The 11,623-nt window shown below is 50.9% G+C and overlaps 1 long non-coding RNA gene across 1 annotated transcript; it reads right to left on the bottom strand.

The window, feature by feature from the left end:
- Window positions 1-5,980: 5,980 nt before the first annotated feature.
- On the bottom strand, window positions 5,981-9,224 carry LOC122380608. The gene is made up of 3 exons (XR_006256354.1): window positions 8,866-9,224; window positions 6,945-7,093; window positions 5,981-6,426 (listed from the first exon to the last, which is right to left on the bottom strand). It is a non-coding gene; the product is annotated as an uncharacterized LOC122380608 (long non-coding RNA).
- Window positions 9,225-11,623: the final 2,399 nt, after the last annotated feature.

Raw genomic sequence — 11,623 nt, 5'->3', positions numbered from 1 at the left:
GGTAGCCGGAGCTGTGCCTCCTCCCTGGACAGCTTTCTGGCGTGGCCCTTTTTTACATATGCATCGATCGTGGCCTGGTAAGCTGCTGCTTTCTCTTGATCGTTTACCAGACGCCTCTCGGTGCCATGTAGTCTCTTTGTAGTCATCACCTTGCTGTCTGGAAACGGCGTGTCGTCATCAGTCTTCCAGAGGAGGCCAGTCTCGTAGCGGTTGCCGGTTAACTTGGTGGTTGTTGACTCTAGAAGCTCTTGCGCTCGACGGTCTTCTTTCGACTGTGACACTGACCTTTCATACTTGGCTCCGAAGGATTCAGTTGTCCACCAGTCCTTCAGCATGTTGTCCAGTTCCTCGTCAGCAGTGGAGCCTTTCTGGATAAACATCGCTCTTCTAGTTCGTCCATGTTTTCCAGGGTGCAGGTCGGACACAGCGCCGGTCAGGGTCCAACCAAAAGCAGTACGTACAGCTATCGGTTGGCCTGGTTGACCCACCCGGACCTCTTGCTGGATGACTGCTTCGCTGACGTTAGCTCCGAGCAACAGTTCCACCTGTCCATGGGAGCACTGAGGAATGTCCAAGTCCTTGATGTGACGCCACTTCTCCCGCTGCTTCTTGCAGACGTTCGGCATGGAGATGTCGAGAGATGGAACAGACCACGCCTCAGGCACGATGATTCTTCGAGTTTCCCCAGGGGCCACAGAGCTCAGCTCTAGCTTCACTCTAGTTGATGCTTGAGGTTTTCCAGTTCCTTCCACTGTCTGAAGACACAGCTGTTCGTCTTGTCCTGTGATTCCCAGTTGGTTCAGCACAGCTTCACTGCAGAAGGAAGATTCTGACCCTGAATCGAGAAGAGCATAGGTGTCACGGTGAGTTCCTGCCTTCTTTCCATGAATTCGAACTGGAACGATTTGTAGAAGAGTTCCGCCCGTCTTTCCGATGGAGGTAGATGCAGCCACCACACGTACCTCTTCTCCTTCTGCCGCTGAAGTTGTTTCATTGGCAGGCCGACTGGCTACGGCTCCCGAGCGGTCGGTGAGGGGCGTAGTTCGTTTGGTGCTGCCATGTATCAGCTGATTATGGCGTCTCTGGCACCCATTTACACCACAGAGTTTGGTGTTGTGACATTCTCTGGCGAGATGTCCCCTTTGCAGACACCAGAGGCACAGTCCCTTGTCGAATATTAGGTCGATTCTTCTTTCGACGTCCAGATTTTTGAACTCACGACACTGGTGCAGTCTGTGCTCACCACCGCACTTCGGACACGACGCATTCCCACCTGGTTTCTGTGCCGCTGATGGAGAGGCTGGTGACGAAGTTGCGGTAGCATGCGCTGCTCGCTTGGTCGTCTGGTCTCTGGTTCTCCCCCGCCTGTCACTCGGCATTTCAGCGGTTTGGCAGAGCGATGCAATTTGGACCTGTTTCAGCAGCCAAACGTCCAGGTCGATGAGTGATGGATGTCTTGGGTGGAGTTCGAGCACATGTTTACCCCATTCACGCCGTAGATATTCTGGAAGTTTGACCACCGTTCTTCGGAGATTCTCTGTGCTGTACAGGTCCGCCTCATATCCTTGGGCCTGCATGAGCGTGACCGCGCAGTGCAGGGCGGAATGGAAGTACTCCAACGATCGAACACTGTTCTGAGGAGGTTCAGCCGAGAACACTTTCTCGAGATGTACCTTAATCACATCCGTGCTTCGGCCGAAACGATCTTGTAGAGTTTTGAGGGCTTGTTGGTAGAGGTTGCCGTCAAATAACATGCCAGCGATGGCTTCTTGCGCTTGTCCCATCACTGACGCTTGCAGATGAGCCATTCTTTCCGCGTCGCTGAGCGATGGCTGGTCGTGCACGAGCGCTCGGAACAGTCCGACCCAGCGCGGCCACTCAGACGGCTTGCCTGAGAAGGTCGACAGCTGGAGACGGGGGATGCTCTTAGTGAACGCGGATGTCGTAGGAGCCGGACGTGGTGCAGCCGTCGGTCGCAGCTGATCTATCCATGACGTCTGGCTTGTGGACATACCGGGACTGGGTGCTACGGCCGGAGGTTCTAGTTGCAGAGGTTCTTCTCTGATTTCGGTTAGAGGTTCTAGAGGTTCTCTGGGCGTAATGGAGACTGGCTCGGAGAAACGAAGTTGTGATCTGGAGCAGTTCAGCCTTTGAGAAACGCTTTTCTCGGTGATCGCTTCTCCCAGATTTTCATCCATAAAATCGTCTCGCCTGTCTGCATTGAGCTCGTCTTCCATTTCTTCCCTCAGGTCCGCCTCCAGTCGGGCGGCTTCAGCTTCATCTCTGGCTTTCTGAAGGTCTCTCTCGAATTGCAGTTCTTCCTCTTGCTTCCTTAGTGTCCTTTCTCGCTCCAGCTGGCGCACGCGCAATTCCTTCAGTTTGGATGATATCCTGGCTTCAGCTGATGCATGAGAGGCCGCCGAGCTGCCACTGACCTGTGACCTTGCTCGGCGAGCGACGCTACGGGTCATGCGTGACACTGAGCGTCCCAAGCCGTCTTCAGGTTGCCCTCCTCCATCCTCGCTGAAGTCAGTCTGTCTCGTAGAGGTCAGCTGTAGTTCGTCTGTGGTGCTTGTCATGAACGTCTCGATTTTCTCCTCGATTCTCTCTTTCTCCGTACGAACTTCGTTTAAGTACTGAGCCTCATTTTCCTTTTCTTCCTCACTCTGCGTGTATCCAGAGATACATTCGTGAACGGCCATCAACGCTTGGAAAGCGCTGTCCATTTCTCTGCGGATATTTCCAAACTGGACGCGTGAAGCTCTATCTGTCACGAGAGCTTCAGCGCGCCGGAAAATCCTTGTGAGAGCCGCCCGATGACGACCTCTCACCTGTCTGAGGTGCCGCCACTCCCCGTTGGAGCATTGGCCTTCTCGTGGTTCTTCTCGGGCTGTAGTCACTGCAGCTTGTCCTTGACCTGCAGCGGCTGGTTCAGCTGGTACTTCTTCCATGTCAGCGGTTTCTTCTTTGTCACTTTCCCCCATTCGCTCTAGAGACGGGCTTGCTTCTCCACTTGCCATAGTTCAGGATCCGGCCCGGAGGACCAGCAAATGTCGCCGACAAACTGTCGTTCGGAGTTCTTTTCTGGTTGGATGTGGACTGTATTTTATTCGGTGAGTTTGTGCGACATTCGTAGCCCGCCCGCCTGCTATGTGAGCTCCTGGGTTTTTGATATTCGGCGATTTTCAGTAGTAGATAGACGTGAAGATTTCCCGTAGAGGATTTATTGAAGTATACGAAGAAGAAGCGGAAGCAGTTGTGAAGAAAACCGGTAGATGAAACACGCAGACACGGAGCACCATTCACTTTCGCTGTACAATCTGAAGCACTGACACTGCCCCGCCGGGCGCGGCTGCGCGCAGGAGAGTCGGTCTGCGCGCGTGCTTCTGTACTCTGTCCCCGCTCAGCCGGGCGAGGCGTCGAGCGGGGCAGATAAGTCCGTGCGCACAGCGCGACGGTCGAAGTGAGACTCTGCCGGGGTCGTACGTGACCCACATTTTATACGCAATGCTTTAGACGTGTGCAAAACGAGTGCGAACTTGCACTGCAGCGGAGAGGTGGCTGAAGGCGCCAGCTTGGCGGCCTACGTGCCTTAAAACGACGTGTCTTTAATTTATATCTCGGTCTCGGTGGCGGCCGCGGCGCTGCTGCGTCTCGGCAGCGTCAGCGGCACGCGTACCGACCGCCGGCCGCGTCTGCTCGCGGCCCCGCCCTGCACAATGCCTCACAACTCATCCTGAGTCTGGACGGGGTGACGGCGGTGCGGCGGCGGGACGGCTGCAGCGAGCGGCGGCGGCGCCGCGGTGGCACGGCGGCCGGCCGGCTATCACGGCGGCATAGCGGTAGCGCGGGTTGGTCCGAACACTTTCGTCGGTGACAGCTAATGTCCTGAGCGCTCTGTGTTACACTGGCGTTCCTGCATCTCCCTTTGAGGCTGCGTTGTGCCGACGTGCGTGTGTGTGCCCGTGGGCGGGCGGTGCCGCGTTTGAAGTGCTGGCACGCGGGGTGGGTGACTGGCTGTCCCGCCGGTGCGCAAAAGGAATTTCGACGTCGCTGTCCTCACTTCCAGCCCGTCGGCAGACCCACTTGTCCGTGACGACGGCTAGACCGTCGTCGAGCCGCCCTTCGTCCGTCTGTCGCCGGGAATTTTCAGCGATAACTGGCCGACGGCGCTGTTGCCGCTCCGTGCAGGCCGTTGAACCCACCATAGTTGAGTCGCCGGTCCCACCATTCAGACAGTCTTGGTAGGGTTTATTGTGTACTGCAGCGCGCCTATTATGCGGTGTCTGGTTAAGCAGCATGACAGAGCCATCAACGTCTGAGCTTTGCTTGTAGAGGCGATGCATAGCAATGTTGCGGGCATTGACATGAACTGAGAATGAATTGGATTGAAGACGCAAGGATAAATGAAACTCATTAGCTTGTTCCCGCCAATATTGCTGGTAGCGCTTTGGCAAGTGCTCGAAGAACGATCAAAACAGCATTATACATTTAAAGGTAGTGTGCCACCTTTGAAAGATTTCCCATTTTATTTTTCCTAGGATAAGAAGCTTCTGTTTTTACCTAATATCGCAAAAAATCAAAAATGGGCCTGGAATAGTGCCTTTTTCGCCTAAAAGTTTATCGGTTTTTAGATATGTATAACAACTGTAGTGGGCTCACCTGCAAACAGGCGTCGGGCAACAATCGCGAATGCGGCGCACTTGTGACAATAAGCAAAGGTCATTATAGTGTTACGACCATACGACGTACGGGAATGAGTTATCAGCTGTCTAATCGTAGACAGCACAATGTCGAGCCTTAAACTGTAAGCCCGTATTGGTATTGTTTCTTTTATTTGGCTGTCGAACATTATTTATGGTTTGAAATATGATTTTATGTAAAATAATTGATATGAAAAAGCCGTCTTATAAGTTATGACCCCATTTCACCACACGCAAGTGGCAGAAATGACAATGATCAGCTGACGCATTTTTCTTGGCCGAAGTCAGAGCGCGCAGCCCGACGCACCACCACCGCACCACAAAGTATGAGCAGAAGCCGCGCCCAAAGCCAGGGCCCCGGTAACGTGAGGTAGCCGAGTCGGGGCAGCGTGCGCTGACCCAAGCCGGGGCCGCAGCTTTGGGCGCGGTCTACCGCATCCCCGCGGGCAGCCCCGGGCTATCACATGACACTGGGAGGACGCGCGGCTCCGGCTTGGGTCAGCGCACGCTGCCCTGACTCGGCTACCTCACGTTACCGGGGCCCTGGCTTTGGGCGTGGTCTACCGCACCACCTAACAGGCGTGTTCGAAACCGCAGGAGCTGATGATGAACGGGTTTATCGAAACTTGATTGGATGAGCATATCGGTAATAGCGATTTCAGTGTGTGCATTTATTGTTCATAGTGGTGTGAAATGTGGTTGGGGTACGACCGACAACCCGTCGGGGCGAATTTCGCACTGGGGTACTCAAAATTTGAAGAATTTAAGACATTTCCATGAGTTTTGAAGGTATGGATAAGTTCTAAAAATCCGGTTCTCCTTATCTGGGCCATTAACTCCATACGGTCCAGGAAAGCTGGCACACTACCTTTAAACGGACAATATCGGACGAATCATATGCTAGTGTTACGGTCGTTCTCATCAGCTTCGTCCTTGAGGGCTTACCACTGCGCTGTCGTGGTTTAACACTGCTGCAGCTATTGCGCAGTATTCGGCTTATGAGAATTAGAAAATGCTCAAAACTCCGGCTTAGTTCGTTGGGGCCCCTGAGCGAGGCCTGCAGAATACCACGAGCCACGCATTGTGTTCGGTGGAACCCCCTTCAGGCCCTCTTCTGTGAACCCTTCACTCATTGACCAGAAGAGAAAAAGCTGCGAAATGTACCCATCGACCCTACTTCGGCTACAACATTTCACATTGCTGGATTTATTTTTCATTATTTATTGCACAATCCTATTTATTATTTATCACTGATTGCGATTCTGTCTGCAGCCACTGTGCTGGTGGAGAGCGGGTACGTCACCTGCTGGTGGTGGTTTGACGAGTGGCTTTGGAACCACCGTTTGCATTGCAGCCGCAGCATATATTAGTTGAGCTCAGCGTAATCTGCAGCATAGATACATTTTAACATTTTATTTGCTACCAAAAACCATATGTCGATAGGCAACATTAACGATATGAAACCAGAGTGATCGAATTAAATATCAAGATTTATTTCGTATGATGTCGGTGTGTACGAGTATGTAGGAGCCACGATATCCAACTCATTGCGACGCACATCATCATCGGCAAGTCCGGCACCTTAGCTCTGCAGAACCTGCCTCTGTCTCTGCCTTCACCAAGACCCGCATCTGTCTTCACTCAGAGCGTCGACCCACCACTCGCAGCTGGGTGTATCCCACCTTCTGTCCAGCTGGCCTGGTGTGAACGGACGTGTATGGCCCTGGAACACCATCCGGATTTTGTGCTGTCACACGACGATAGAATCTGCAGCAGTTTCTTGCTTACAGTGACGCCATTGTCCAGGAGACAAAGAGGAACTTAGCGTCGGTCCAGACAAAACTACACAGATCGTTTTTGCACACTTACCTACTGTAATGTCTGTGCCGTCTTTCCAGTTCAGAGACCAAGATGGTTCTTTGTCGAAGGGCGTGTTGTAAATAAGAGCGTTTTTTCAGCCTTTACCGTTTTAGGTGTGACAAATTGCTAATTACTGTAATTTAATGTAATGCATTATGCATAATAAAGTAATCAGATACACCTTGCAGGTTACAGTTATGTATGTTATGCCTAAACAATATTACAGTACAGTTGCAGGTTTTAGTCAACCCTCCTCACGGCTCACCAAGTCAATTGCTGAGATCTACCAGCCTATCGTTTACATTTTGACCCATGTGCACGTCCAGTGTGCCCGCAATGGTGACTGGTAAGGTGTGTCAGGATAGAACCCTCGCCATCCACCTCTGAAGTCCGGTCCATGCGCACGCCATGGGTTTAGTAGTTCAGGAGAGCGGCAGGACGGCGCCCACAAAAACACCGGAGCTCCACACCCGGCGCTATCAGCGGTGGATGAGCCGGCGGCGGACGCTCGGCATTGTTGTGATGATAACCTGCCGAGTGGGAAGGTGCTCCGGTCAGTCAGAATACCAACGAGGGGAGTAGGAAGGGTCTCTGGTCATACCAACTAGAGGTGTGGGAAGGGATCATACTAGCGATTCCTGATCAACGTGAAGACTGAGAATGTTTGACATACGAGTATGTACCAACGAGAGATGCGCGCTGCGTCAGTGAGCCATGCTTTACCCTCTTGCCGCCAAGCTGCAGCCAACCCAAGCTCTCTACATCTCTTCTCAACTACTCCCTTCCCCATGGAGAATCCCCTCCATCGAATAACAACAAAGGGCCGCTTCGTGACCCATCCTCTTTTCCATTCGCCCCGCTGACCGCTCTTGGTCGCAGTAATAGGCTTCTCGATAGAACATTCCTCCTCTCTTCTCTTCCCCGCCGCTCCCCCCAGTGACAGCAGAGGACTGCTGCGCTGCGAGCCATCGGGGACACTCTGACTCCTAGTGACGTCACCAGGTCAGCGACCTGTCACGGCTCACTGACCCACTGCACACTCGGCGTCCCCCTGCTGCCGGCTGCAGCGGCCTCACGGATCTGGCATCGCGCCGCGCGCGCGCATATGATTAGCCGCTGAACGGCCATTGTCCGGCACTGTGAGGCCCCTCTCAGCGATGGTGTTGGTGCAGAGGCTGGTGTCGGGTTAGCTGGTGGTGGTGGTGACACTCTCTGACCGGACACGTGATGGGGCTGAAACGCTGAGACTGGCTTTGAACGTTGGATTGCTGAAAGTTGTGCTGGGACTAAGCATTACGAGCTACAGGGAAACGCTGGGACGCTGAAAGATCGCTCAGCGGTCAGTCGCTAACACTGTCCAGTGTCCAGCTTGCGGGTACTTGTGGAGAGTGAAATGTAAAATGTTGAAACGTGTTAGGATATTTGGCTGTATAATGCGAAGGCGAGTGAGATTGTTACGTAATCTGACCTACCGCGAGCAGAAGATTGCTTGACGAAATGATGCTTCACCACCTGAACAGAGACCTTGGTGTGCTTCATCCCTCTCCCTTCCTTCATATGGTGACAGTGTCCCCAGCAACCCCTCGTCACGCCTCCCTGGTGATGTCACCAGCCTCGTGTCACGCCCCGGCCGGACCCTGCCGGCCAGGGTCGGCCGGCCAGCGTCCAGCCAGTGCCCTGGCGCAGTCCCCTGTGATCACATGCGGAACTTTATATACTGTGGGGGGTGTAGCTACAACCCCAACTTTTAAAAGTACAACCCCAATAGCAAAACTACAACCCCAACATTGGAAAATTAAGAATCAGCCTAAAACACATGAAAATGAACAAAATATGTATCATACAGAAGCAGATAATTGAGATATATCAAGAAAGTGAAGATATCAATAAATTAGGACATCTTTTTTAATTCCAGATGCTATATAAAAACATTGAAAGTGCTCTGTTAAGAACATATTATTCCGCTGAGACTGAGACAGTGAGCATGATATGAAAGTTAATCACTTCACAGTTGTTAAGCATACTAAGTGAATCATGTTGAAAGTGTTCCAAAAAATCTTAACATGTAACATGAAAGTGTGAAGCAAACAAATCATAACATTCATCATACTTTTGCAGTGGCGGATCCAGCTCAGTTTTTTTTTGGGGGGGGGAACCATAACAACTTATCGATTCTTTCCATGCCTCGTCCATAGGCATAATGTTTAAATTATGCCGTTTGGGAGGGGCAAATGCCCATTTTGCCCCCCCCCCCCTGGATCCGCCACTGTACTTTTGGGTTTTCTCACTAAACATTTCATACCTGTGGGCTGTGCTTATCAAATAGATAAGCATATATGAAAAGTTTGACAGACAACAGTAAGCTTCAGAAATAAATTAACCTAACCTAAGCCTTCACCCTATGTAGCATTCTATCACCATAATCTGACCATAATAATGCGTGTCAACGACCACAGAGCCACAGAACTAAAGTGAAATATCACTCTGTTCGCAATTTTGTCAGTTGGCACAATACCACCAATCAGCACGAATATTAGGCTAAAATGACGACACTTGAAATCAACGTTGACGACCATAAAAAGTAAAAACCAATCCTGTGCGATAATTAGTGCTGATAATCTTACTGACAGGTTCGCGAACAGAATGCAAACGATGCAAACTAAGCCACATGTAAGCTAGCATGACGCATTTGATACAAATGCAAGGTTTTGGCGACGTCTGTCAAATCAGCATGGCAACGAATATCAGCCTCACAGCAGCATATTTCGGGGTCTTTCGATTTGGCTGAAAATCGGTATCCAGGGCCTCCTCGATGCGCTGATTCCGAAAATATACCTCTTTGGGGTGGTATTTTGCACCGTTAACGAGTTAATGACCAATTAACATTTTAACGGGAAACGGCGGGGTCTTTCGATTTAGCTGAAAATCGGTGTACAGGGCCTCCTCGATGCGCTGATTCCGAAAATGTACCTTTTTGGGGTGGTATTTTGCACCGTAACCGAGTTAACATTTTAATAACATTAACATTCCCATTTACGCCCTTCGTTGCGTTTTCGCAACGCAAGCAAGCGTCGACGTGATCGAAGCTTGAGAAGTGTGTAAAAGAGACTAACCGATGAGACAAGTTTCAGCGTGTGTAGCATGGTTGTGCGCATGATACTACGCAGTTACAAGTCTGTGCGGCCGGTAAGTTACTGCCTAGAGCTCCCAGAGGGAAGTCGAAGGTTTTGTGAGTGATGACGTCACGAAAACCAAGATAAGTAGGCTAAGTGCTTAATAATATCGTAATGAAAATTGTGTAAACATATTCTGCAGAGTCCCTACAATAGCGTAGATATGCATTTTGTTAAGAAATAATGCTACAAAAAGGGTTTGTGACTATTTTCAAATATGACTACGGTCGCGTTGCGGGAACGCAACGAAGGGCACATCGGAAAGACAGCGGTGTTGCGAAAACGCAACGATGGGCACATTGGCAGGGTAGCGGAAGTATGAATATCAACAGTAGACTTCACTCGTGATACGCTGTGGGTTCTCTCTTTCTCTCCCCCATCTTCCTCCCTCTCCTCCTCGTTCCCCAACTCTCTCCCCCTCTCTCTCTCTCTCTTTCTCTCTCTCTTTCTTTCTCGCTCTCATTTTGTAGCCATGAGGCTGTAGCGGCGGAACATCTTCAATTAAGGGGGGGAGCACTGCTGACTTTTGGTCTCATTCTTTCCATTTCCATTTCCATGCAACGCCTATCGGGATAATGTTAAAATGATAATCAAGGGTAATCATTTAGGGGATCAAGGGAGTTTAGGGATAATCAAGGGGGGCACGGTGCCCCGGTGCCCCCTCCCCCCGCTCCTCCGCCTATGCCATGAGGGACGTATATAGGCATGTTTAGTGCAAGGTGCGTTCGCACGTAAAATGTTGCGACACATTTCATATTTGCTTGCTCAAACAGCCACAAACACTCCTTTCTTTTTCTCTCGCAGATTTTCGGCCTCGGGCTGTTCGTTCACTAAGCAATGTGTTCCCATGCATCTGAAAATCGCATGGTAGGAAAAGGACCCATGCATCAAACGGTCGGCGATGCTAACGGAGCTGAGAGATAATTAGGTCCTTTGGAAATTGGATCTACTATGTACATTGTGCATAAATAATGAATAACGGGGATGTATTCTGGTATCAGGCGACAGATAGGCATCGCCATTCTCTGGATAGAATCTGCTGACTACCAGCATTTACGTTAGAAAAGATAACTGAGGGTCGGCAAATAGTGGGATAGGCCCCCTCTGAGGGTAGCTGAGCCCTTCGGCAGGGGTAATGAGGGCGGACCCATGGGAAAATAATAATTTTTAGGATTCATAACTCGCATAGATTCATAAGCTGCTTGATGTGGAGTATACGCCTGTTTTCTTACTTTGATAGGCTTTTTATCTAATCAGACCATTTTTAGAGCTAGCAGGATTATTGGAATTAGGGGAGACATTTGTCTGACCGGACACGGCCAATCGTAGACTGGAGACTGAGCCCAGCCAGTGGGCAGCCGCCACCCCCTTCCCCCCTCCCAAGCACTCACTGCACCCGGCTACAGGCGCGCTCCTATGTGAGCTGCCCGATTGCGATATACATCATGTCGTTGTACGTTGCCGGTCCAGCCCGGAACAGGGGGATGAGGCGTGGAGGAGGATTCAACTATCCTGAAGATGGAAAGGACGGATTGACGTCGAATCACCATTCTGTCCTGGCATTGTCTCGAGAAAGAGGTTACACGTGAAGGTCGCTGAGAGTGGGGCCATGAAAATTTTGGATTAGGTGTAAACATGATAAACTGGGAGTCGATTTGCTGTGATGCGCTACGCCTTACGCGGGTAATTTGTTAGAGCCGGATCGGTCCTTTTTTCTTTTTGCTGAGGCCTGAGAGTGGGTACGACTAACCTGCAATGGAATTTAACTTTACTCCTAGGAGGATGGTTAAAAATGATTGCGGATATACGCGCATACGAGAGGCACTGGTTTACTCCCAATCCTCCGTTTAATTGTATTCAGTGTGCACTGTGCAGGGTCTGATAGGT

The sequence above is a fragment of the Amphibalanus amphitrite genome, unplaced genomic scaffold, assembly GCF_019059575.1.
Source record: "Amphibalanus amphitrite isolate SeventyFive unplaced genomic scaffold, NRLGWU_Aamphi_draft 000101F_arrow, whole genome shotgun sequence".
Classification (NCBI taxonomy): domain Eukaryota; kingdom Metazoa; phylum Arthropoda; class Thecostraca; order Balanomorpha; family Balanidae; genus Amphibalanus; species Amphibalanus amphitrite.
This window is presented reverse-complemented; position numbering and strand designations above follow the sequence as displayed.